Source organism: Sparus aurata, chromosome 1 (genome assembly GCF_900880675.1).
Source record: "Sparus aurata chromosome 1, fSpaAur1.1, whole genome shotgun sequence".
NCBI lineage: Eukaryota > Metazoa > Chordata > Actinopteri > Spariformes > Sparidae > Sparus > Sparus aurata.
Genome location: NC_044187.1, coordinates 447,814 through 475,799, shown reverse-complemented (window position 1 = coordinate 475,799; position 27,986 = coordinate 447,814). Strand labels below are relative to the sequence as shown.

General features: G+C 47.0%; 1 pseudogene; it reads right to left on the bottom strand.

Moving 5' to 3' along the window:
- Positions 1–11: 11 nt before the first annotated feature.
- On the bottom strand, positions 12–23,474 carry LOC115583160 (putative bifunctional UDP-N-acetylglucosamine transferase and deubiquitinase ALG13; annotated as a pseudogene).
- Positions 23,475–27,986: the final 4,512 nt, after the last annotated feature.

The following is a 27,986-nucleotide window of genomic DNA, read 5'->3' as shown; positions in this document are numbered from 1 at the left end:
AGGAAGCCATGTGATGCTGGTGAAACAACATTTATTTGCCCAGAAACAAAAACAAACCACCACCAACAATGTCAACAGAAATATATCCCATCATTGATAAACAGGGACTGACCATGCCAGCATGCAGCCCCGCCCCCGTTCTCTGATTGGCCGGCTAACATAAGAAAGATAAACTGAACTGACCACCCTAACAAACGAACTGAATGGTTCCTGTCGGACGGCTCCGAGGCCTCCGTCACCTGCGTTCCCATGGCAACAGCAGGGATCCATTTTAACAAGCTGCTCACCTACAACAGGAAGTGGCTGAGGCAGGTGTGCTGTGTTTCTAATGCACTTTTGGCACTCAATTAGAACAAAAAGGGGGGCCTTCACTACACTCAGTGTGAAGCTAACATGCTAACATGCTAACATCTACAACTACAACAAAATGTTGAACAATCTTCTTCTGTCCTCAGGAAAGCTTCCACATGAGCAGAACAGGACTTGTTAGCACTGCTCATTGAAAACACACACTGTTGTTAGCCACGAGCTAACAGTTTCAGCAGAATGTGTTACATGGTGGGGGGGATGTAGTGTGTGGCCATGTGGTGGGGGGGGTGGAGCTGTGATGTAACTGACCATGTGGGCAGGGTTAGGGGCGGGGCAGTACACTCGTGGGGCGTGGCCTCCAGTCGTCAAGGCCCCCCAGTGGGTGGAGGGGGGGAGGCAGGGGTGGTAAGAGGAGTGATGGGAGAGATGGGTAGGGTGAGGGTGAGCAGGATGAGGAAGAGGGGGAGGGGCAGAGGGCAGGTAGGCTGTAGGGGGTGGAGCTTCATATGGCAGGTGCATAGGTGGGTGAGCTGGCATCTGATCTGGGTACAGGAGGACAGGGGAGGGGGTGGAGCCTTGGGGGGGCGGGGCTGATGGAGGAAGAGCCCTCCATGGAGGAGGCGGGGCCTGAGGATAAAGTAGGACACAAAACAAATCAGAATAATTAAAGGCTCCACCTCGAGTGATGTCACCAGAATCACAGGTGGACTGAGGAGGAAGATGATAACTGTTGGACTCATCAGTACTCACCGCTGCTGTGTCCATCTGCCGGTCCGTCTGCTGCCCTGCTGGATTCTGGGTAGGAGGAGGGAGACTGATGGGGGCCCCTGGCTGTGTCCGGGTAAGAAGGAGGGGCAGCTGGGGACAGAAGACAAGAACCGGGTCAGTCGGTCTACAGGAAGAGGAGGTTCTACTTCAGCTTCAGCTCAGTAAACTTACTGACAGTGTACCTTCAGCCAGCAGCCAATCAGTGAGTGTTGTAGGTCTTACCGTGCAGGGGGGGCTCCTGGCTGAGGTACGGGGTGTAGTGCTGGTAGGGGTACGGGTTCTCAGGTGAGGTGGCGGGGTACGCCGCCTGCTGCTGCCAACAGCTCTGATGGTACCACTGTGAAGAGAAAGATACACCTACAGCTCAGACACACCTGAGGTTTGATGGCATGCATTAAAGTAACAGGTGTGAATGTGTGTGACTGTAGCTGCTGACTCTCACCTGGACGCCGAGGTTAAAGTAATACTGGAGGACTCTGCAATCTACACACACACACACACACACACACACACACACACACACCAATGTGGGACAGGACTCTGCAGCAGGAAGTGATGTCATGTTCAGAATTCTGACTCGTCCCAACTGAAAAATTAGTTTCCCTCAATGACATGTTGGTGTTGTTAACCAATCAGAGCACAGAGCGCTCTTCTTATGTAAACATGGTGGCGTGAAAGAGGATTAGATCACAAACTGCTTCTAGGTCACTAGCTCCGCCTCCCCCTGACGGCAGTCACTAGCCCCGCCTCCTACTGACGTCAGTCACTAGCCCCGCCTCCTACTGACGTCAGTCACTAGCCCCGCCTCCCCCTGATGTCACACAGGTCATGAAAGTCAGCAAACTGTTATTGGTTACAGACGAATGTGTTTTCATCACATCACTAATCTGAGACAAGCAGCTGAAGTGTGAACCCGACATGTCGACCTTCAGCGGGATGACCTCTGACCTCTGGGTAGATCACTGCCGTTAGGGTCGTAGGAGTAAGGGGGCGGAGCTACCACGGTGCACAGGGCCTCACCCAACTCATTAACCAACCAGGGAGAGGCAGCTGGAATCGCCATGGCAACTAAGAACAGAAACCACTACATCAATATAGCACTTACTGTGTGTGTCTGTGTGTGTGTGTGTGTGTGTGTGTGTGTGTGTGTGTGTGTGTGTGTGTGTGCGTGCGTGTGTGTACCTGATCGTGTTTGTGTGGCTGGTGGCAGGTGAGCAGCTGCAGGAACACGTGATGATGGAGAGGAGGGTGAGGAGGAGGAAGAGGAGGGTGACGAGCAGATGACTGCTAATGGCTTCACCACCTGAAACACACACAGACACACAAACGCGTAATATTTGTGATGAACACCACGAGACAAATGTAAACATGGCTGCTGTCGTGTTGCAGTGTGTTGTTACGTTCTTATGTGTTGAGTTGTTTTTTTAATGCATCATGTGTAATAATGAGTTGTTGTGTTATCGTATGTTCTAATGTGTAGTGTGTTTTACTGTGTTGTGTGTTCTGTCATCATTGTGTCCTCTGCTCTGATCGTTGTATACATTACATCCACCTGCTGTGTGTAGCTGTAGTTCATATCTGGTCTTGCTGGAGAGTCAGCTGTAGCTCCTTCCTGCTCATCCTTTCACAATAAGAGAAAACAGACAGTTGGAGCTCTGAGATGAATGACATGGGGGGGTTTTAGTGGTCATGTCAGATTTCAGGTGGTGAGAATCTCTCTGTATGCTGACGACACTCTTCTCTATGTCCTCAGACTCCTCCCATCTACTCAGTCCAGGTTTAAATTGAACCCAACATCCTGACAGGTGATGAGAGATGTTCTGAAATAACTCCTACAATCACCTTTATTTCATAATAAGAAATGTCAGATCATGAGAGGGATCTTGTTGTTTGATTGCGTTTTATTTTTCTTGAATGTCGGGTCTCTCTGTGGCCCCCAAGGTGAAAAATGATAACCTGAAACAGTATCAAAGCAGTAGTTCTGTCGTCAGAGCTCAGGTATGTTACCTGGTTGGTAGAGGGCTCAGCAGCAGTGTAAACACCTGAGGTCTGGTAGCCCTGATCTGCAAACGTTCACATGCACACATGAGTCCTTCCCTGCCTTCAGACACAAACACTGACGCTGTGCAAAGATAACGGTACTCACCCCGAGTCATGTAGATGTAATCCTCTGTGTACTCCGCTGAAGAAACACACAGGAATTGTGTCACGTGTTTACAGACAAAACAAAGTCACCATCAATCAAACTGGAAACTTCCTCGAGAATATTCCGAAATAAAAGCAGGGGCACTAGTGAGCTTTTAAAGTGAAACATTTACAAATTGTTGTGATGTAACAGTGATGAAGGAAGAGGTGAGCAGAGCTGATAGACTGTGGAGCAGCAGTGATGTGACCGAGTGAAGGCTGTGAGTATTGAAAGGACGCTCAGGTTTGATCATGTTTAATTCCTCCTCTGATCCAATTCTACACTTATCTTATATGTTCCTCCTCACCCTGGTCCTCCACAGTGCTCGCGTCCTCCTGGTCCTCCTCCGATGAACAGACAGGGGTGTTTCCAGGTGGAGGTGCTGGGGGGAGGGCCCCTGAGCCTCTCTGAACCCTGTAGGAGGAGCCAGAGGGGGGAGGCGGGGCTGGCGGCACAGCCTGACCCTGAAGGAAACGTCACGTCCAGTTACATACATAGTACATGTTTGTATACGACGCTGTCTCTGTCTGTGTCCACATCACAACAATCTGTAGACCACCACAGACCAGTTCCATCAACACTCAGTGTTTCAGGCTGACTCGTTTTACAGTCGGCTCCCACTCATTCATTCACGTTCACTTTAATCCTGACATCACAAGCTCCAGGCCCAAAGTGATCGTTAGAGATATTACATCCCGTTCTCCTACAGTAAATCCAACAGTGTCCAGGAGCTCCTATGATTCTCTCAAACAACTCAGTTCAGTTGTCAACATTCTGTTCGAGTCGACAAAGTATCTACTAGTGATCGGCCGATACATGGGCCGATGCAGACTGCTGCGTTGGCTGATCCAGCAGTATTTACAGACAGGCGTCCACAGGCAGCTCCGTGTTGCTGGAGACGCTGCAGTGCTCGTGCAGACCATGTGTAGCCCCCCCCCCTCTAGGAGAGTGCTGGAAGCCTGCTCGTCAACACAACGGTAAGTTTTAAACTTTCAAATCATCTTTTAACTGTTTAACTTACATACACATACACTTTGAAAGTGGAAACACAAATGCCAAATGCATGCTCTATGTGTTTTGCTTGAAACTATAGCTAAGCAAGTTTGTGGGTCCAAATGTTAAACAGGAATGCTGAATGCCTCGTCCATCAACCTGCTTGTCATTGTGGCTGTATGTATTCATACAGTAGCTGATAGGAACTCTGGTCATAGGATTAAGTAATGGCGACGTTGTTCCGTGGTTCCGTGGTGTTGTAGCAGTTTTATTTAGTGACCACCTGGCTGGAGGTTTGGACGTGTGTGTGTGTGTGTGTGTGTGTGTGTGTGTGTGTGTGTGTGTGTGTGTGTGTGTGTGTGTGTGTTTCTCTCTCCCTGTTTGGAGCGAGGCGGAGTTCCCTTTCCATCGCGGTGACATCATAGCACAACCCCCCCTCAGAAGAGCTTTAATGATGAGAGATATGTTTTATATGTAGTTGAATATTAATATGTGTTAACGTTTATCATGTACCAGACAGGTGCACCGTGATGGCCTTACTAGTGTTATGAGCTGTTTGCACACGTTAGCATTAGCAATCCAGTTCAATGGTGGTTACGTTTTTCAGTCAGCGTCAGCTACCAAACAGAAGTCTGTGTGTGTGTGTGTGCGTGTGTGTGTGTGTGTGTGTGTCTGTGTGTGTGTGTGCGTGTGTGTGTCTCACTCAGCCGACTGAAGGAGAGCTTTTAAAACTCTGAGAAACAGTTTTATACTTGGTTGAATATTTATTCCTGTTAACGTTGATGCAATTTAGCAGAGAAACTTGAACAGTTTGTTGCTTAATGTGCATCTGACATCATGTTATTTTCCTCTGCTGATTTATGTTCTGGGGTTGCTGTTCTGGCAGCTTCTTTTACATCTTGGTTTAGACCTACTAGTGTGTTGTCTTTGCATATTAGGTGGCATAGTAGCCTAAGACATGCTCATTTTATTTTATGTAGAGCAACTGAAACCATGGCAGTCTTAAATTACAAATCAAGCACTTTATTTTTAATGGCTAATTATTTATTTATTGTTTATTGTTTTCTTGAATTATTTAAATGTGTTGACAAAAGACATTTTGTGATGACCTGATAATATCTGTCTTATAATATGTCAGCAAGCAATGTATCATCAAGTCTGTGTTGTAGATGTGGAAGCCTTTTACCGTGCACAGTTGACCATATGCACCCGTCCATATGATGCACACATAATGTGGGTGATATGAATGTAAGATGGTTGCACAAGATGACACTGATCTGTGTTTTTGTTTATTCCTTTTAAAGAAATGGCAGAGCAGAAAACCAATCCAGCGTGGCAGCATTTCACACAGCTGTTCTACCTCACCTGTTTTTAATATTTGTTAAATCTTTTTTACGTGTTCTTTTCTTTTTTTTCACCTTTTTTAATTTCAATAAATGTTCCTTTTTTTAAAATTGAGACTTGTAACATTTGTTATCATTGTGTAATTTTTATGATGTAAATTGAGGGAGCAAAAGTAGTATCGGCTCCAAATATCGGCTCAAGAAAATCGGCAGTCCTCATTGGTCATCGGCTAAGGCTGATGAAAAAAAAATCTGTATCGGCATCGGCCCCAAAAAATCCATATCGGTCGATCCCTAGTATTTACTATCCATGTCCAGGTTCAGTGTTTCACTTTGTAAATGTTTTCTAACTAAATAACATTCAAAACTCAAACTGTGAAGTCTTAACTGATGGTAATTTTATGCTTTATGAAATCACATGCAAAACAAGCCTCGGCTTCAGCCTGTTCCTTTTTCGGTTACAGAGTTTGTTTAAAATGTTGTTGTGAGAAAGTGTTTAGTGGAAGCATGTATGCTGATATTTAGTCAGTTGATTGCACATAATAAGTATTTTATATTGTAACCGAACTAAAACTATGAATTCATACATGTGTTCTTGTGGCTTTCTCACCGGCAGTGGAGGGAAGACACCGTCCCCGCCGTCATCCAGCTGGTAGTATGCGATAGTGGGGTCCAGATCCGTTGTCTCGTCCACGGCATCCGTGGAGAACCCAAACTGACAGTCTTTATTCAGAGCTGCCAGCTGACGGCGACTACGACTGCTCGCACACAGGAAAACAAACAACTGACTGACACCAATCACTGCTGATCAACTCATTACTCAGTTACAAGAGACACCATCACACTTTAAGTTGTTAAAGATGTAGAAAATGTACTATACAGAATTTTAAGAGGTTCTAATGGCATTAGTGAAGCTTGGTTGCTGTAGACGTCTGCCAGATGACAGTTTTCAGATCAGCTGAGTAACTGTTGAGAGATGTGTCATCTCCTCTCAGCAGACCGATGTGAGCTGCTGCCAGTGACAATAAGTCTGCCTCAGGATTCTTCAAAATGCTACAATGCTTCAAGTGTACACAACATATGCACTTCACAGCAGTGCTGACGTCTTAGACCTGGGGCCTCGTTTATAAAACTGTGTGTAGGATTGAAGTCAAAAGGTTGCGTACGCACGAAATACAGAAAGTGCGTAAGCACAAAAATATCCTGATTTATAAAACAGTGCGCACGCACGTCCTGCGCCGATTTCCCTTTATAAATCACACTCCACTCTAAATGTGGCGCACCTGTGTGCGGGTCATACCACGCCCATATTTACCTATGAATATTCAGAGAAACGCCCCTAATTAATATTCATTCATGACTGAAAGCATGCCGAAAGCAGAGAGAAAGGTGAAGAAGCGCAGTTCCACTCAGTGTGAAGTGGAAGTTCTTGTCGGGGAGGTGGAGAAGAGGAAGGTTGTATTATTTGGTGGACAGTGTTGGGTCGGGTCACCAATGCCAAAAAGGCTCCAGAGTGGCAGCATGTGGCAGACAATGTAATGCTGTTGCTTCAGGAGGTCAGAGTGTGGCTGAAGTGGAAAAAAAAGTGATCAGACGTAAAAGTTGAAGCAAAAAAGCGCCTGGCGTCACACAGGCAGAGCGTCTGTGTGACGGGCGGGGGAACGGGCCAACCGGAGCTCACCTGCTAGATGAACAACTGGCGGGGATCATCGGGGAATCCCTCCTGAGTGACGTGGTGACGGAGGTGGAGGGGGACACCGGTGCCGGCCCAATTCATTCTCACTCGGTGCTCTTATAGCAACTTGAGTGCAGTTAGTGGCACCGATTACATTTGGGAAACCGGACATTGCTGCAAATTGCGCATTTTTATTTGCCTGTTCACCGTATAAGGAAACTTTATGTTCTGCTGCGACAAACCAATTATACCTCCTAACACGTCTGGCATGACACGGCTAGAGGTCGGCTGGGATATCCCTGACCTGTCAGTTCCCTCTGGAATAATGTGCCAGTTGAAACCTGAGTGTTGTGAGCACTTGAGGCGGGACCGGCACAGCGTGGTTTCTGCGGGTGCTCCTCTCTAACGCTGGGCCCAGTACCGCACATAGATCCAAGAGGACAGCTCGTGGGAGTCGGAAACGGCTCATCAGCCAATCATCACTGTTGGCCAGCGGATCTTGCTGGTCACTGAAGTTCCGCTCCCTCCGTATCCTTCCGTTTGCCACATCCTCCAACAGTGCCAAAGCAGCCATTGTGCGCCATAACACATAGTGAATACATGCCTTTGTATGCCCATCTATTAGGTAATATCTGCTACACGTGTGAGAATTACCCTGACTGACAAACAGTCCTTCAGACTAACATTATATGATAATTATAGTCTTTATCTGTATGGCAACAAAACACAGTTACAAAGTGTTTTATGTGTTATGCATTGAAAACGGAGGTGAAACGAAATGGTCTATATGATATAGGATATTAATATATTAAACTGCATTCATATCAGTGTAAACATAATCTGCTCTACTGTTGTCTTACTACTGTTCTAAATCACATGTTTCCCGTGTGCACTCCAGGGAGTTTGTTTGTTTATTCATTGTAGAAATAGTTCTTTTGAAAAACATTTTCACACAGTTTCTCCTGTTTCTTTCTTCTGCCATCAGTGGAGCAGTTTCTCCTTACCCCAGTTATGTGCATACACATGGGTCAGAGTGTGCGTGGAGGACCGCACATTTTCCCGTCAAGTTCTCTTTTTATTAATCCCACGGTGTGCGTAGAGAGTTGCGTACGCCTTCTTTTGTGCGTATGCAACGTTTATAAATGAGGCCCCAGGTCTGATCTGGTCTCTCAATATATCAACTGTTCAGCCTCAACATCTCTGACCACCAGTCTACCCTAACCCAGTCACCAGACAGTCACTACGGATATCCACTTCCCTCTCCCCATCCCAAAAGACAAACACAAAATATCCTTCACAAAACTCAAACCCATCTCCCCCTCAGCGTCTGGTGAGTAAAATGCCACCCTGTCGTCTGACTGTAAAATGGCTGACAAACATGCGTCGGCGTGTCTTTTTCTTTTGTGTTTTCTTTACCGTGGCCTGAAGGCGTAGTTCTCATAGTCATGACAATAACGTCTGCCAGGGTGGTAATAGGTCAACTGTGGACCAATTAGGTGACGGTTCAGGAAACGGGAGGAGTTTCTGACCAGAAACCATGAGACAGGTACACACACACACACACACACACACACACACACACCACACACACACACACACACACACACACACACACACACACACACACACACACACACACACACACACACACACACACACACACACTGCCAGTCAGGAACTGAAGTCATTTTGTTGGACAAACTTAGGGCTGGGCGATACGGCCTAAAAATCGAATCTCCGATTTTTTCACACCAAACTCGATTTTCGATTTATTTTTTTTTTTTATTTTTTATTTATTTTTTTTGCTATGATTTACACCAAATTTGCCCTGCCACTGTAAACAGTGCAGCTTCAGACTCACATAAAAAGTGCATCCTTCTGAAAAGACTGTGTCCCTTTATGATAAAATGCTTTTGTAAACATTAATTTAACATGTCAGATTGCTTGCTATTATAAAAACAGATCAGTTTCCATATTGACATTGATAAAGTGTGAATATAACTTTCATTAAATACTTTATTTTGCAAAAGGTGCTTCTGTTTACAAAAAAGTATTTTGTAACCCTGAAGATATGTGAACTAAATTAAACATCTGCATGCTGCACAGTAAACATCACATGTTGGTAGATTTGACTAATTTTTGTCCAGGAAGGCGAGCGTTTCTGCTTCCTCTGGTTTGAGTCAGGACCCGTTGCGGCTTCGTAACACAAACCTGGGGTCGAACATTTTCTGCATGTGGATGAACCTCCGGCTTCTCCACAGTAAATACGAGCAGCAGATCTTTAACGATATGCAACGTGACTGAATCTGTATCAGCTGTCCACCGGGACCCTTTCTTCTCATACGGGACACAATGATTACATGATTCTGCTAATGTTGGCTGCTTTATAGCGGATACGTGTGGGCTGCTGCAGTCTGTACATCTCGTAGTGAACAACAAGTGTCCCACTGTGATCCAGGCGTCTGTTTGAGATGCTGAAATAAATGGGTCGGTCCGCTGCCTTTAGTTGCAAAAGCCTTTGAACAAACTTTGCAGCGGACGGTGGTTTGTTCGAGGTCCGACGCTACAGAACCAAGCTACTGACGAGACGTGACTTTTTAGGAACAAACTCCTTGCTCGCTGCATGTTGTGTTTGTTTCTCTGTGGGAAGTCAGTGCAGGGAGGAGGGCGGAGCCTACTATGAACTACGGGAGCCCATGAGGAGCGGCAGCGGAGCAAGTTAAATAAAAAAATCGATTTTCATTTTTTAAAATCATCCTAAACCAAAAACTCGAATTAATCGATTTTGCCGATTTATCGCCCAGCCCTAGACAAACTACATGCAGAGGTTTGACAATATTTAACAGACAGGTGAATGTTGGGCATTAAAATTGTACCTGGTCGCTCCATAGCGAGGGGGTCTTGTGGTCGGGTGGTGGTGGTGGTGGTGGTGTGGGGGGGGCGTATGGGTCATAGGTAAGGGCTCCTGGTGATGGAGGCGGGGGTGGCCGGGGGTGACCTGCAGGTTGGAAGCGGGGGGGCAGGCCAGAAGGGGCCGGGCCTCCATAGGAGGACTGGGGCGTAATCAGCAGCTCAGCCCCCTTCACTCCGCTGCTGCCCCGAGACTTCCTGAAGTACCGATGGCGGTGATGACGTTGACCCCGAGAGTCCAAGTCTGACAAGGACAGAAAAGAACATTCACAAAGACACAGAGAAAGTCCTACGTGCTTCAGTAGCCAGAAAATGGACGTTACAGTGACTGAGGAGGACGTTACAGAGACTCAGGAGGACGTTACAGAGACTCAGGAGGACGTGACAGAGACTCAGGAGGACGTTACAGAGACTCAGGAGGACGTGACAGAGACTCAGGAGGACGTGACAGAGACTCAGGAGGACGTTACAGAGACTCAGGAGGACGTGACAGACTCAGGAGGACGTGACAGAGACTCAGGAGGACGTTACAGAGACTCAGGAGGACGTTACAGAGACTCAGGAGGACGTTACAGAGACTCAGGAGGACGTGACAGAGACTCAGGAGGACGTTACAGAGACTCAGGAGGACGTGACAGACTCAGGAGGACGTTACAGAGACTCAGGAGGACGTGACAGAGACTCAGGAGGACGTGACAGAGACTCAGGAGGACGTTACAGAGACTCAGGAGGACGTTACAGAGACTCAGGAGGACGTGACAGAGACTCAGGAGGACGTTACAGAGACTCAGGAGGACGTGACAGAGACTCAGGAGGACGTGACAGAGACTCAGGAGGACGTTACAGAGACTCAGGAGGACGTGACAGAGACTCAGGAGGACGTGACAGAGACTCAGGAGGACGTTACAGAGACTCAGGAGGACGTGACAGACTCAGGAGGACGTGACAGAGACTCAGGAGGACGTGACAGAGACTCAGGAGGACGTGACAGAGACTCAGGAGGACGTTACAGAGACTCAGGAGGACGTTACAGAGACTCAGGAGGACGTGACAGAGACTCAGGAGGACGTGACAGAGACTCAGAAGGACGTGACAGACTCAGGAGGACGTAACAGAGACTCAGGAGGACGTGACAGAGACTCAGGAGGACGTGACAGAGACTCAGGAGGACGTGACAGAGACTCAGGAGGACGTTACAGAGACTCAGGAGGACGTGACAGAGACTCAGAAGGACGTGACAGACTCAGGAGGACGTAACAGAGACTCAGGAGGACGTGACAGAGACTCAGGAGGACGTGACAGAGACTCAGGAGGACGTTACAGAGACTCAGGAGGACGTGACAGAGACTCAGAAGGACGTGACAGACTCAGGAGGACGTAACAGAGACTCAGGAGGACGTGACAGAGACTCAGGAGGACGTGACAGAGACTCAGGAGGACGTGACAGAGACTCAGGAGGACGTTACAGAGACTCAGGAGGACGTTACAGAGACTCAGGAGGACGTGACAGAGACTCAGGAGGACGTGACAGAGACTCAGAAGGACGTGACAGACTCAGGAGGACGTAACAGAGACTCAGGAGGACGTGACAGAGACTCAGGAGGACGTGACAGAGACTCAGGAGGACGTGACAGAGACTCAGGAGGACGTTACAGAGACTCAGGAGGACGTGACAGACTCAGGAGGACGTTACAGAGACTCAGAAGGACGTGACAGACTCAGGAGGACGTAACAGAGACTCAGGAGGACGTTACAGAGACTCAGGAGGACGTGACAGAGACTCAGGAGGACGTTACAGAGACTCAGGAGGACGTGACAGAGACTCAGGAGGACGTTACAGAGACTCAGGAGGACGTGACAGAGACTCAGAAGGACGTGACAGACTCAGGAGGACGTGACAGAGACTCAGGAGGACGTTACAGAGACTCAGGAGGACGTGACAGAGACTCAGGAGGACGTGACAGAGACTCAGGAGGACGTGACAGAGACTCAGGAGGACGTGACAGAGACTCAGGAGGACGTGACAGAGACTCAGGAGGACGTGACAGAGACTCAGGAGGACGTGACAGAGACTCAGGAGGACGTTACAGAGACTCAGGAGGACGTGACAGAGACTCAGGAGGACGTGACAGACTCAGGAGGACGTAACAGAGACTCAGGAGGACGTGACAGAGACTCAGAAGGACGTGACAGACTCAGGAGGACGTAACAGAGACTCAGGAGGACGTAACAGAGACTCAGGAGGACGTGACAGAGACTCAGGAGGACGTGACAGAGACTCAGGAGGACGTTACAGAGACTCAGGAGGACGTTACAGAGACTCAGGAGGACGTGACAGAGACTCAGGAGGACGTGACAGAGACTCAGGAGGACGTTACAGAGACTCAGGAGGACGTGACAGAGACTCAGAAGGACGTGACAGACTCAGGAGGACGTGACAGAGACTCAGGAGGACGTTACAGAGACTCAGGAGGACGTGACAGAGACTCAGGGAGGACGTGACAGAGACTCAGGAGGACGTTACAGAGACTCAGGAGGACGTGACAGAGACTCAGAAGGACGTGACAGACTCAGGAGGACGTAACAGAGACTCAGGAGGACGTGACAGAGACTCAGAAGGACGTGACAGACTCAGGAAGACGGGACAGAGACTCAGGAGGACGTTACAGACTCAGGAGGACGTAACAGAGACTCAGGAGGACGTTACAGAGACTCAGGAGGACGTGACAGACTCAGGAGGACGTGACAGAGACTCAGGAGGACGTGACAGAGACTCAGGAGGACGTGACAGACTCAGGAGGACGTGACAGAGACTCAGGAGGACGTGACAGAGACTCAGGAGGACGTGACAGAGACTCAGGAGGACGTTACAGAGACTCAGGAGGACGTGACAGAGACTCAGGAGGACGTTACAGAGACTCAGGAGGACGTTACAGAGACTCAGGAGGACGTGACAGAGACTCAGGAGGACGTGACAGAGACTCGGGAGGACGTTACAGAGACTCGGGAGGACGTGACAGAGACTCAGGAGGACGTGACAGACTCAGGAGGACGTGACAGACTCAGGAGGACGTTACAGAGACTCAGGAGGACGTTGACAGAGACTCAGGAGGACGTGACAGAGACTCAGGAGGACGTGACAGACTCAGGAGGACGTTGACAGAGATCCAGGAGGACGTGGACAGAGACTCAGGAGGACTTGACAGAGGACTCCGGAGGACGTTACAGAGACTCAGGAGGGCGTTAGAGACTCAGGAGGACGTGACAGAGGACTCAGGAGGACGTGACAGAGACTCAGGAGGACGTTACAGAGACTCAGGAGGACGTTACAGACTCAGGAGGACGTGACAGAGACTCAGGAGGACGTGACAGAGACTCAGGAGGACGTTACAGAGACTCAGGAGGACGTGACAGAGACTCAGGAGGACGTGACAGAGACTCAGGAGGACGTGACCAGAGGACTCAGGAGGACGTGACAGAGACTCAGGAGGACGTGACAGAGACTCAGGAGGACGTGACAGAGACTCAGGAGGACGTTACAGAGACTCAGGAGGACGTGACAGAGACTCAGGAGGACGTGACAGACTCAGGAGGACGTGACAGACTCAGGAGGACGTGACAGACTCAGGAGGACGTTACAGAGACTCAGGAGGACGTTACAGAGACTCAGGAGGACGTTACAGAGACTCAGGAGGACGTGACAGAGACTCAGGAGGACGTTACAGAGACTCAGGAGGACGTGACAGAGACTCAGGAGGACGTTACAGAGACTCAGGAGGACGTGACAGAGACTCAGGAGGACGTTACAGAGACTCAGGAGGACGTGACAGACTCAGGAGGACGTGACAGAGACTCAGGAGGACGTGACAGAGACTCAGGAGGACGTTACAGAGACTCAGGAGGACGTTACAGAGACTCAGGAGGACGTTACAGAGACTCAGGAGGACGTTACAGAGACTCAGAAGGACGTGACAGACTCAGGAGGACGTAACAGAGACTCAGGAGGACGTGACAGAGACTCAGGAGGACGTGACAGAGACTCAGGAGGACGTGACAGAGACTCAGGAGGACGTGACAGAGACTCAGGAGGACGTGACAGAGACTCAGGAGGACGTTACAGAGACTCAGGAGGACGTGACAGAGACTCAGGAGGACGTTACAGAGACTCAGGAGGACGTGACAGAGACTCAGGAGGACGTGACAGAGACTCAGGAGGACGTTACAGAGGACATCTTTAAGGTTTTTGAACTTTCAGGATGGATATGAAAAGTCCAACCATCTTTACAGAACAGGAGGAGAATGAAGAAGCTGAACAGAAACTGTATCGAGTGTAAACATACCCAAGTCTCCTTTTCTAGTTGGAGCAGCAACGTTCCAGGCTGGAACTGGATTCACTGGTTTTAGATCAGTGAGAGGAACCAGGTGTCTAACACACAGAAAAGTTAGAATTAGAAATAAATGGTCAGCTCAAACTTAACATCTGCTCTCCAGCTCAACATCTGAGCCTACTCAGTGTGTCCCTTTAAAAATGAGACGACCACTAAACTTCTCATTTAAACACTTTCTAGTGGGGACGTCCCGATCCGATTGTGTGATCGGAAATCGGTGCAGATCACGTGGTTTGCATGCAGTCATACAATGAATACATCTGAGTGACTAAGAAAATAAAAATAAAAAAGTCGAGTCCTCACTTTACTGCAGGTGGCGGTAATAAACCTAAAAGCTACCAGAAACGGTCATTACAGAAGAAGAAGAAGTAGTCACAAAAAACAGGACGAAGAAGTAAAGTGATGGACAGTGTGGAGTTGGAGGAGCCGCCGGCTTTATTTAAATCAGCTGTCAGCTGAGCACTTTGGCTTCCCAGTACAATGTAATGGTGACGGCACGACGTGAGCGGAGGACGGACAGACTGTCTGCCGGAGATGTTTGACGGAGGTGCAGTATGTCGCTGGCAACACCTCAAACATGCTAACCCACATAAGACGGCATCACCCGACACATCTGTCACTGGTGTGAGGAAAAAAACGTCTTTGGTGCAACAACTTCTCCCCGCAGCTTGTAGCTGGGGGCGTGAATGTGTCTGAAGGTATTGTAACGTGGGAGGTGAAGGGGAAGATTATGGTCCGCTTTCAATGGCGGTAGCTCCGGTTAGCTCAAAGGCACGGCAGGCAACATGTGGGATTTCCGAACTTTTATTCCACTATGCAGACCAAACAAAGCCAGGTCTCTACGGCATTAGTTATTACATGCATACATGCCCTGACAAACACAGGCTGAGGGTCCTACACCAACACATCACAATATAAAATAAAATAAAAAGGGTCTTCACTCTGTGGGCGGCATCTTCACGCATGATGGAGCAGAAGTACACCTGCTCTTCTTCTAGGTACAGGTTACATTACATACGGTTTTTTTTAATGTATTATAGAAGTATCGGATCGGGACTCGGTATCAGCAGATACTCAAAATCAAGTGACTTCGACTCGGACTTGGGGGCAAAAGTACCTGATCGGGACATCTGTACTTTCTAGGCTTCTATGCAAGGATCAGGATCAACTTTAAGAATAGTCCTCACCTATTCACAGGGCTGTTAGAGGGTTCAGATTGTTTCAGGGTTTAATTTAGAATGAGGATTAGGTTGTGAGATACTTCTCTCCCAGCTCCTCGATGAAGACGGTGACAGCTGATGAATGCGTTCCTACTTCCTGGATGAAGGCGTTGTAGTACTTCCCCTTTGGCTCCAGACGCACCTGAAACACACAAAAGCTAAAACTTATAGATATCCGAGGCTGAAACAAAGAAAACTGTCTCTTTCACTTATGTTAACGGAGCTCAACCAGAAAACAAAGCTTCGATTTCGCAGTCAGATTTGAATCCTAGATATCAAACATGTTTTATATTCGTCTGCGCTGCCCAGATGATCAGGAGCAGTTCGGACTGGATCTGTTCACCCCTCACATTACCAGATCATCTGGGCTGACCTTCAGGACTGACCCAGCTCCCCCCCACACTTCTCCTCTGATAGCACTCCTGTAGTGTGAGCCTGGGCTGAGAGATCGTCAGACAACCAGAGAGAGCTCGGAGTAGAGCTGCTGCTCCTTCATGCTGAACGGAACCAGCAGAGGTGGGTCAACATCTGATCAGGATCCTTCTGGACACACAAATGTTTGTAGACCCAGAACTCTCATCTGACCTGGGGGTTTAAACTTTAGGGTATTCAAATAGTTTCATCATAATCTTTACTGCCGTGAAGATTTAAGGCAAGAAAACAAACTGTACATTTCAAATATGGGCAGTTTTACGAGTGCGCGCACACACACACACACACACGTTTGTCCTCTTCCCGTTAAAGTAGAAATGGACAGTATCTGCTCACGTTGTTCTGTCCATCTTCATTTTATTAAGTTATTTATTCTTTTTACCAATCATCAAACAGAAACAGCCTTTACTTCCCCTTCTTTCCTTCACTTTTAAGTTATTCTGGGAAATATGATCTGTGCTAGACGTTCAGCAGGAGCTGGATGTGCTTTGTGTTTTTTTACCTGACACTTGTCTCCCAGGAAGTACTGCCGCCCTGCGAACACCATGTAGTCCGTCTTCTGCATCTCTGTCACACACAGTACACAATGTAATGGACCAACAACGTCACCACTGTAACCACATTACACATCTATCAGTAATCTGATAACAGAGTAAACACCTTCATGTACAGGTGTCAGCATCAACAGGTAATGGCGCCGTGCCAGTGGCAGCGTATTGTAGCAGCTCCCGGTACTTCGTAGTTTTTATTAAGTTTTTATTGTGTTTTTTATTTATTATTTGTACCCTGCGCTGTGGATACACACTGTCCACACATCAAGATGTTTCTCCAAAGGTTTGGATATCTCTTCGTTAGTTTTTTCGTGCTTTGGTCTCTCCTGGTGACTGGAAGCCGTGCCTGCTCTACAGCCGGCATTGTTTACAGTCGCGACCAGCTGATCGCCCTGAGGCCCCAAACCCTCTTCACCTACAGCACCGAAGGAGCTAAGGAGGAGACGGCGAGGCTGCAGAGCGGGAGTTAAACGGAGAAGGAAGTTTAAACCCTGCATCCCGGCAGTTATTACTGGAAACGTAAGGTCCCTGGCAAATAAGATGGACGAACTGGAAGCGCTCGCCCGGATGCAGCGGGAGTACAGAGAGTCCAGTATCATGTGTTTCACGGAAACGTGGCGACACGAGCAGATACCGGACTCCAACGCCACCATCCCCGGCTTCCACACGGTCCGAGCCGACAGAGACACCACCGCGAGCGGCAAGAAGAAAGGAGGAGGGCTCGCCGTGCTCGTCAACAACAGGTGGTGTCACCCCGGGCACATCTCCGTGAAAGACCGGTTCTGCAGCCTGGACATCGAGCTCATCGCCATCTGACTGCGTCCATATTATCTGCCACGGAAGTTTACCAGCGTCATCGCCATAACTGTTTACATTCCTCCATCTGGAAACGCCGACGCCGCGTGTGACATCATCCACGCTGCGACCGCGGCACTACAGACGAAACACCCCGGAGCCTTCGTCATCATCACAGGTGACTTCAACCACGTCTCTCTCTCATCCACTCTCACAACGTTTCACCAGTTTGTCAAATGCACAACAAGGGACAATAAAACCATAGATCTGCTGTATGCAAATATCAAAGATGCATACAGCTCCACTGCCCTCCCTCCCCTGGGAAGGTCAGACCACAACCTCGTCCTGCTCTCCCCGTCATACAAGCCTGTGGTTCAGCAGCAACCAGTGACAGTAAGAACTGTGAGGTCTGGCCTGGTCTCCCGAGGCCATGGAGTCACTGCAGGGTGCCTAGAAGCCACTGACTGGGATGCACTTTACAAACCACACGGCGAGGACATTGATGGCATCACTGACTGCGTCTCTGATTACATTGGGTTCTGCATAGACAGCACCATCCCCACTAAAGAGGTCCCCTGTTACCCAAACAACAAACCCTGGGTTACCAGCAACCTGAAGGCCCTACTCAACGAGAAAAAGAGGGCCTTCAGGTCAGGGGAGCGTGCAGAACTCAAGCGTGTTCAGAGAGAACTAAAACTCAGCATCAGGGAGAGTAAGGAAAACTACAGGAGAAAACTGGAGAACAATAACACCAGGGGTGTATGGAGGGGGATGAGAGAGATCACTGGCTTCCAGAGGAAAGGTGGAGGAACAGCTGAGGGGAACGAACAACGTGCGATCGAGTTTAACCTGTTTTTTAACAGGTTCGACTCCAGCTCCCCCAGCAGCCCCCCTGCTGCTCCCCCGAGCAACCACCTCTGGCCCCCACCACAGACTTTCTCACACCCCCCTCCCCCAGGACCCTCGCACTTCCCCCACTGCTGCCTACAAACTTCTGCAGCAGTCACCACTCTGCACTACCCCCCACCCCCCAGTCTGGACTTAACATCACAGCCAGCCAGGTGAGGAGAGAGCTGGAGAGGCTCAATCAGAGAAAAGCTGCTGGACCGGACTGCATCAGCCCCGCGTGCTGACGGCCTGTGCCGGCCAGCTCTGTGGAGTTCTCCAGCACCTCTTCAACCTGAGCCTCCACCTTTAGAGAGTGCCAGTGCTCTGGAAAACATCCTGCCTTGTTCCAGTGCCCTGTGGCACTGGATGACTACAGGCCGATTGCACTGACCTCTCACATCATGAAGGTCATGGAGAGGCTGGTTCTTGCACACCTCAGACCCCTAGTGAGCCCATCACAGGACCCCCTACAATTTGCATATCAGCCCCATGTTGGGGTTGATGATGCACTCATTTACCTGCTGCAGGAAGCCTGCTCCTCCCTGGATAGACCCAACACTGCTGTCCACGTCATGTTCTTCGACTTCTCCAGCGCCTTTAACACCATCCAGCCCAGGCTGCTGAAGGCCAGACTGGAGAACATGCAGGTGGATTCTCCTCTCGCCACACAGGTGGATGACTATCTGACGGGCAGACCTCAGTATGTGAGATTACAGAACTGTGTGTCAGCAACATCGGCGCCCCCCAGGGAACTGTGCTGTCTCCTCTTCACCACCTGCAGATTTTAAGTACCGCACTGAGTCGGGTCATCTGCAGAAATTCTCTGACGACACGGCCGTTGTGGGGCGTGTAGAGGGTGGGAGGGAGGATGAGTTCAGGGACCTGGTCTGCAATTTTGTCAAATGGTGTGAGGAGAACCACCTGCAGCTGAACGTGGCGAAGACGAAAGAGATGGTGGTGGACTTTAGGAGGAACAAGCCCCGCCCTCTCCAGTCTGCATCGGTGGGACAGACATCAACATTGTGGACTCTTACAAGTACCTGGGTGTGGTGCTGGACGATAAACTGGAATGGACCGCAAACACGGAGGTAGTCTACAAGAAGGGCCTGAGCCGGCTTTACTTCCTGAGGAGGCTCAGGTCCTTTAATGTCTGCAACCAGATGCTCCAGATGTTCTATCAGTCTGTTGTCGCGAGCACCATTTTCTTCGCTGTGGTGTCCTGGGGTGCTGGCATCAAAGCAAAAGACGTAAACAGACTAAACAAACTCATAAAGAAGGCAGGGTCTGTTGTTGGCTCTCAGCTTGTGACCCTGGAGGAGGAGGTGGAGGACAAGATGTGGCAAAACTGCTGGTGATCATGGACAAAGTCTCTCACCGCCTCCACGAAACCCTGGACAAGCTAAAGAGCAGCTTCAGCAGCGGACTCATTCAGCCTGCTGCCTTAAAGAACGGCACAGGAAATCATTCCTACCTGGTGCCATCAGACTTTACAACGCTTCACAGCAATGCCCAGCCAATACACACACATAATTTAAGTGACTTATTACTTAAATCTTACCACTGTATTTAAAAATGCACCTTTCTCTCTTTATCTTGCACCTTCTAATCCACTAAGTTCCATTTTGCTCAGTATTTAATATTATTTAATATTTATCTGGAACTGCTAAGCATCTTACTGTATAATGTATATAGTGTTCTAAATTGTAAAGTTGTTATTGTATTTTGTATTTCTGATTGTATTGTACCGCTGCTACGATGACCTGATTTCCCCTCGGGGATAAATAAAGTTATCCATCTGTCTAATACCATCAGATTGTTAATTCAAACGTAAACCTTAAAAATAACTGATCCCATTTATTTCTCCTGAATCTTTTCAAAGACAGGTGTGTGTTACCTTTACAGTTGTCCTGCCAGACGTCAAACTCCAGGTTTCTGTAAACTTCTCCATCGAGGGACTTCATCACTTTGTAGGACAGAGACAGTCTAGAGGGGGGCGGGGCTTCTAGAGGGGGCTGACCAATGAAAACAGCCAGGATGAATCACATGTTTCTGTACACGCACGTCAGACAGACAGACAGACAGACAGACAGACAGACAGATAGACAGACATGAAGCCTCTCACCTTTGTGTCGTCTGTCACAGCTCGCAGTCTCTCCTCAGCAGCTCCACCCAACTCCACCTCCTCTCTATGAAGACGACAAACATACACACCTGTCCAGTCAGTATATAATGATGTCATCATACAGGTGAAGCTGACACAACACTTAGGTGTCAGGAGCTCCAAATTACCTGAAACCATACATTAAAGTGTGTGTGTGTGTGTACCTGTGAGCTCGGTCCTCATGTGTGTCATAGCCGATATCGATGTCACTACACATTGATGGGCTGTTTCTATAGCGACGACCTCCAACCCTGAAGGCCTCCATGGCCTGACAGAGCTCCGCCTCCTCCACCCCAAACACCTGAGTGTAGAGCAGCTCATAGAGCAGAGCTACACACACACACACACACACACACACAAAGTGTCCTTATTTTTATCTTAAAGTGTTTTACAAAGATTAACCCGTGTCAGAGTGTAAAATGTTGCATTGTTCCTTTAAAACTGTCAATCATTCTGATCTGCCACTCAGTGATCAGCACTCACACTGACACAGGGCGGCGGAGGCGGGATAACTCCTTGGGTAAACAATGTCATAGTGACCGTTGATGGAGCAACACAGCGTCACCTAGGCAACACAGAAGACTGACGGTCAGCACTGACCAATCACATCAGCGTTTAAGGTCATTTAAATATTTTAATCTGTACATCACCTGAATCACCTGTACTTCAGTGTACCTGTATGTCAGCATTTACTGTTATTATTGAGCCAATACACAGTTCAGCCTGCTGTTCATTACCTTGTCCACAAAGTCGTCCTCTGAGATCACTGTGGCTGGTTTCCCAGGGTAACGATATATCAGGAAACAGCGCCTACACACACACACACACACACACACACACACACACACACACACAGGACACATCCTGACAACAGAACAAGTGCAGGCTGAGACTAAAGCAGTTGAGTGAAGCTCACCTGTAGAGCTGTGACAGAGCCTTGATCTCCACCTGACCCACGGTCTCCTGAAAACACACACAAACACACACACGTCTGCTCACACTGTTCAGCTGTCAGATGACTAAAGGGTCAAAGGTCACAGCAGCTCACCTTCGGGTCCTCCAGACGCTCCAGGTATTTCTCAAACGAACCTTCAACAAACTGAAAGAGAGAAGAGGCGAGCTGACTCAGACACAGTAGCCTCTTTCACACTGCCGTTTGCCTGCGGGGATCCTGACCCAATTCTCCTCCTCCTCTGTGTGAAAGTTTCAGAGGTGGTGAGGGGAGAAATTTCACTCTCGCACTGATCCGCCTCTACAGGTAGTATCAGGGCCGCATTAGAGAGGATAGAACCACCCCAGTGTGAACAAATAAGCCAGAGGTGCAGAGCGGGGCGTGTCGGTCTGACAGTCTAACTGCACAGGTCCTTCACTCAACTAAATACAGAGAAATGTCCCACAATGCAACGTTACAGGACCGAACAACAGTAACGTAGTAACTGTCACTGTCTTTGGCAACTTATATGAGGAAAACAAATACCACAGCTGTATGTGGAGAAGCGTCTGTCCTACTGACTGTCCTACTGACTGTCCTCTGACTCTTGTGATGTTTGATGTTGTAACATAAACACACTGTGATGTTTGATGTTGTAACATAGACACACTGTGATGTTTGATGTTGTAACAAACACACTGTGATGTTTGATGTTGTAACATAAACACACTGTGATGTTTGATGTTGTAACATAAACACACTGTGATGTTTGATGTTGTAACAAACACACTGTGATGTTTTGATGTTGTAACAAACACACTGTGATGTTTGATGTTGTAACATAAACACACTGTGATGTTTGATGTTGTAACATAAACACACTGTGATGTTTGATGTTGTAACATAAACACACTGTGATGTTTGATGTTGTAACAAACACACTGTGATGTTTGATGTTGTAACATAAACACACTGTGATGTTTGATGTTGTAACATAAACACACTGTGATGTTTGATGTTGTAACATAAACACACTGTGATGTTTGATGTTGTAACAAACACACTGTGATGTTTGATGTTGTAACAAACACACTGTGATGTTTGATGTTGTAACATAGACACACTGTGATGTTTATTAAGAGCTTTGATATAATAACACAAACATGATGTGAGTCTCCATCATCTCATCCACTCACCGGCTCAAAGTTGCATCTGTTGGCTCTCATGAAGTCTGCGCAGTCCTGACGAATCCTCTGATGGTAGTTCTGAGAGTAATACAGCTACACACACACACACACACACACACACACACACACACACACAGTGATGTTTCCTTTGAATCATGTAGAAGTGAGGCAGCCTGTCCAGAGTCACACCTTTACTGATTATTGATTACTGTCTCAGACCGTTTAAGATATGACATCATAAATTCAAAATGGTGGAGGGAAGAGGAGATGCAGCCAGTGACTCTGAAATCTCTCTCTCACACACACACACACACACACACACACACACACACACACACACACACACACACAGCACCGGTCTGACCTCTGACCTCTGTCCCGGGTCAGAGGCGGGACCTCCCCGCTCTGCCCCCGCTCTGACCCCGCTCTACCTGCGGCTCTGCCCCGCTGTTAGCTGCAATCTAGCCTTTAGCCCAGCCCTGCCCGGCCCGGCCCGGCTCGGCTCGGCTCGGCTCACCTGTTCTGACACGGCTCGGAACAGACTGGACGCGTCCCGGGCCACCATCTTCCTGTAGAGGCCCAGACTGCACAGGTACTCGTCCATGTTGACGAAGTACTTCTTCAGGCCTTTCTGCATCCCTCCGCCGGCAGGTAACGGTCACGTCCTCGGTTCGGTCCGTCAGCAGCTCCGCTCAGAGCCGCAGCACGAGCTCCACAGGTGAGTTTAATCAGCCTGACGAGCGCGCGACACCGCTGAGGCGTTCAGGCACCCCGCCAACGGTCCGAAATATGAACTGCAGGTCAATCAACTGCTTTACCGCAGTAATACTTTACTACAGTAATACCTTACTGCAGTACTGCTTAACTACAGTACTGCTTTACTGCAGTAATACATTACTACAGTAATACTTTACTGCAGTACTGCTTAACTACAGTACTGCTTTACTGCAGTAATACTTTACTACAGTAATACTTTACTACATAAATACTTTACTGCAGTACTGCTTAACTACAGTACTGCTTTACCGCAGTAATACTTTACTACAGTAAAACTTTACTGCGGTAATACTTTACTGCAGTACTGCTTAACTACAGTACTGCTTTACCGCACTAATACTTTACTACAGTAATACTTTACTACAGTACTGCATTACTACAACGATACTTTACTGTAGTGATACTTTACTACAATAATGCTTTACTGCAGTAATACTTTACTACAGTAATACTTTACGACAGTACTGCTTTACTACAGTAATACAGTAGGTAGGTTGTGTATAGATTGTGTATAGGTTGTGTGTAGGTTGTGTGTAGGTTGTGTATAGGTTGTGTATACGTTGTGTGAAAACGTAAAGTATTACTGCAGTAAAGCAGTACTGCAGTAAAGTATTACTACAGTACTGCTTTACTACAGTAATACTTTACTGCAGTAATACTTTACTGCAGTACTGCATTACTACAATAATACTTTACTGCAGTAATACTTTACTATAGTACTGCATTACTACAATAATACTTTACTGTAGTGATACTTTACTACAGTAATACTTTACTACAGTAATACTTTACTACAGTAATACTTTACTTCAGTACTGCTTTACTGCAGTACTGCTTTACTACAATAATACTTTACTGCAGTAATACTTTACTACAATAATACTTTACTTCAGTACTGCTTTACTGCAGTACTGCTTTACTACAGTACTGCTTTACTGCAGTAATACTTTACTATAGTACTGCATTACTACAGTAATACTTTACTACAGTAATACTTTACTGCAGTAATACTTTACTACAGTACTGCTTTACTGCAGTAATACTTTACTACATTACTGCTTTACTGCAGTAATACTTTACTACAGTAATACTTTACTGCAGTAATACTTTAATACAGTAATACTTTACTACAGTACTGCTTTACTACAGTACTGCTTTACTGCAGTAATACTTTACTACAGTAATACTTTACTACAGTACTGCTTTACTGCAGTAATACTTTACTACAGTAATACTTTACTACAGTACTGCTTTACTGCAGTAATACTTTACTACAGTAATACTTTACTACAGTAATGCTTTACTGCAGTACTGCATTACTACAATAATACTTTACTGCAGTAATACTTTACTACAATAATGCTTTACCGCAGTAATACTTTACTATAGTACTGCTTTACTGCAGTAATACTTTACTATAGTACTGCTTTACTGCAGTAATACTTTACTATAGTACTGCTTTACTGCAGTAATACTTTACTACAGTAATACTTTACTACAGTACTGCTTTACTGCATTACTGCTTTACTGCAGTAATACTTTACTACAGCACTGCATTACTACAACGATACTTTACTGTAGTGATACTTTACTACAGTAATACTTTACTGCAGTCATACTTTACTGCAGTAATACTTTACTACAGTACTGCTTTACTGCAGTAATACTTTACTACAGCACTGCATTACTACAACGATACTTTACTGCAGTAATACTTTACTACAGTACTGCTTTACTGCAGTACTGCTTTACTGCAGTAATACTTTAATACAGTAATACTTTACTACAGTACTGCTTTACTGCAGTACTGCTTTACTGCAGTAATACTTTAATACAGTAATACTTTACTACAGTACTGCTTTGCAGTACTGCTTTACTGCAGTAATACTTTACTACAGTAATACAGTAGGTAGGTTGTGTATAGATTGTGTATACGTTGTGTGTAGGTTGTGTGTAGGTTCTGTATAAGTTGTGTAGATTGTGTGTAGGTTGTGTGTAGGTTGTGTGTTGGTTGTGTATAGATTGTGTATACGTTGTGTGTAGGTTGTGTGTTGGTTGTGTATAGATTGTGTATACGTTGTGTGTAGGTTGTGTAAACATTGTGTGTAGGTTGTGTATAGATTGTGTATACGTTGTGTGTAGGTTGTGTGTTGGCCATGTGTAGGTTGTGTGTAGGTTGTGTAGGTTGTGTATAAGTTGTGTAGATTGTGTATAAGTTGTATGTAGGTTGTGCATAGGTTGTGTATAGGTTGTGTTTACGTTGTGTGTAGGTTGTGTGTAGGTTGTGTATAGATTGTGTGTACGTTGTGTGTAGGTTGTGTGTAGGTTGTGTGTTGGCCATGTGTAGGTTGTGTGTAGGTTGTGTGTAGGTTGTGTATACATTGTGTATACGTTGTGTATACGTTGTGTGTAGATTGTGTGTAGATTGTGTATACGTTGTGTGTAGGTTGTGTATAGGTTTACGTTGTGTATACGTTGTGTGTAGGTTGTGTGTGCGTTGTGTGTAGGTTGTGTATATGTTGTGTGTAGGTTGTGTGTAGATTGTGTATACGTTTTGTGTAGATTGTGTATACGTTGTGTATACGTTGTGTGTAGATTGTGTATACGTTGTGTATACGTTGTGTGTAGGTTGTGTATACGTTGTGTGTAGATTGTGTATACGTTGTGTGTAGATTGTGTATACGTTGTGTATACGTTGTGTGTAGGTTGTGTATACGTTGTGTATACGTTGTGTGTAGGTTGTGTATACGTTGTGTGTAGATTGTGTATACGTTGTGTGTAGATTGTGTATACATTGTGTGTAGATTGTGTATACGTTGTGTATACGTTGTGTGTAGGTTGTGTGTAGATTGTGTATACGTTTTGTGTAGATTGTGTATACGTTGTGTATACGTTGTGTGTAGATTGTGTATACGTTGTGTATACGTTGTGTGTAGGTTGTGTGTAGGTTGTGTATACGTTGTGTGTAGATTGTGTATACGTTGTGTGTAGATTGTGTATACGTTGTGTGTAGGTTGTGTATACGTTGTGTATACGTTGTGTGTAGGTTGTGTATACGTTGTGTGTAGGTTGTGTATACGTTGTGTATACGTTGTGTGTAGGTTGTGTATACGTTGTGTGTAGGTTGTGTGTAGGTTGTGTATACGTTGTGTGTAGGTTGTGTATACGTTGTGTGTAGGTTGTGTATACGTTGTGTGTAGGTTGTGTATACGTTGTGTATACGTTTTGTGTAGGTTGTGTGTAGGTTGTGTATACGTTGTGTATACGTTGTGTGTAGGTTGTGTATACGTTGTGTGTAGGTTGTGTATACGTTGTGTGTAGGTTGTGTGTAGGTTGTGTATACGTTGTGTATACGTTGTGTGTAGGTTGTGTATACGTTGTGTGTAGGTTGTGTATACGTTGTGTGTAGGTTGAGGGCGGTAACAGGACTTCAATCAGAGTATGAACCTTTTGTCTTTAAGGTTTTATTATTCATTAACATGTCTGAACAGAACAACAACACCACAGGCAGATTATAGATTAAAGTCCAATAATCCGGTTCGTCCTCAGGGTCCATGGTTCTGGATCCTCACGGGACGGCAGAGCAGCGGTCCAGCATCAGTCATCCAGAGTCGCAGGACAAGAACAAACCCAGTGAGTCGGCTCTGAGTTATTGATCGTGATCTGACAAACACAAACAGAGACCTGCTCCTGCTTCTGTCAACAGCTGTTGGAAGCTTCTCGTCCTGTTCAATGTAACTAAGCACATTATTAAGTACAAATTTGAGGTACTTGTAGTATTTCAATTTCCTGAGATTCCAAACTGAAGATGGTGCAGCCCATGGATGGTGCAGCTTCCCATGGATGGTGCAGTCCTGCTTGACTTCTGCTTTCATCATCATCATTATTGTTATTATTGTTATTGTTTAAGTGTTATTAATATTCATATCTCAATGAGTAAAGCTGTCATGACTGCTGCAGCATCTCCTCCTTCTCTCTCACTGGGGAAATGTTTGGTCTCTGTAAAAACATTCAACAAGGAGTTTGGTTTAGACCTTTGTGATATGGGCGGCTGTGGTCAGGGGTAGAGCCAGCATCTTGTTATCAGAAGGTCGCTGGTTCACTTCCCCTGGTCTGCATGTCAAAGTGTCCTTGGGCAAGACACAGACAAGACACAGCTGAACAGTTTCTTCAGTAGGTTCACAGCCTTCTGCCGTCTCCCCGACACTTTCAGACCCCCACAGTCCCCCACTGCCTCAAATGCTTCCTCTCCTCCCCCCTCACTCCCCTGCTGTGAGCTCTCCTGTGCAGAACCTCTCCTCCTCCTCCTCCTCCTCCTCCACCTCCTCCTCCTTCACTGAAGACACCAGCAGCCTCCCCCACATGACTGTGACTACAGGCCAGGTTAGGAGACAGCTGGAGAGACCATTCGCACCTGGATGGTGGAGAAGGCACTGAGAGAATCACATTCTTTGATTTCTCTGGTGCTTTTAA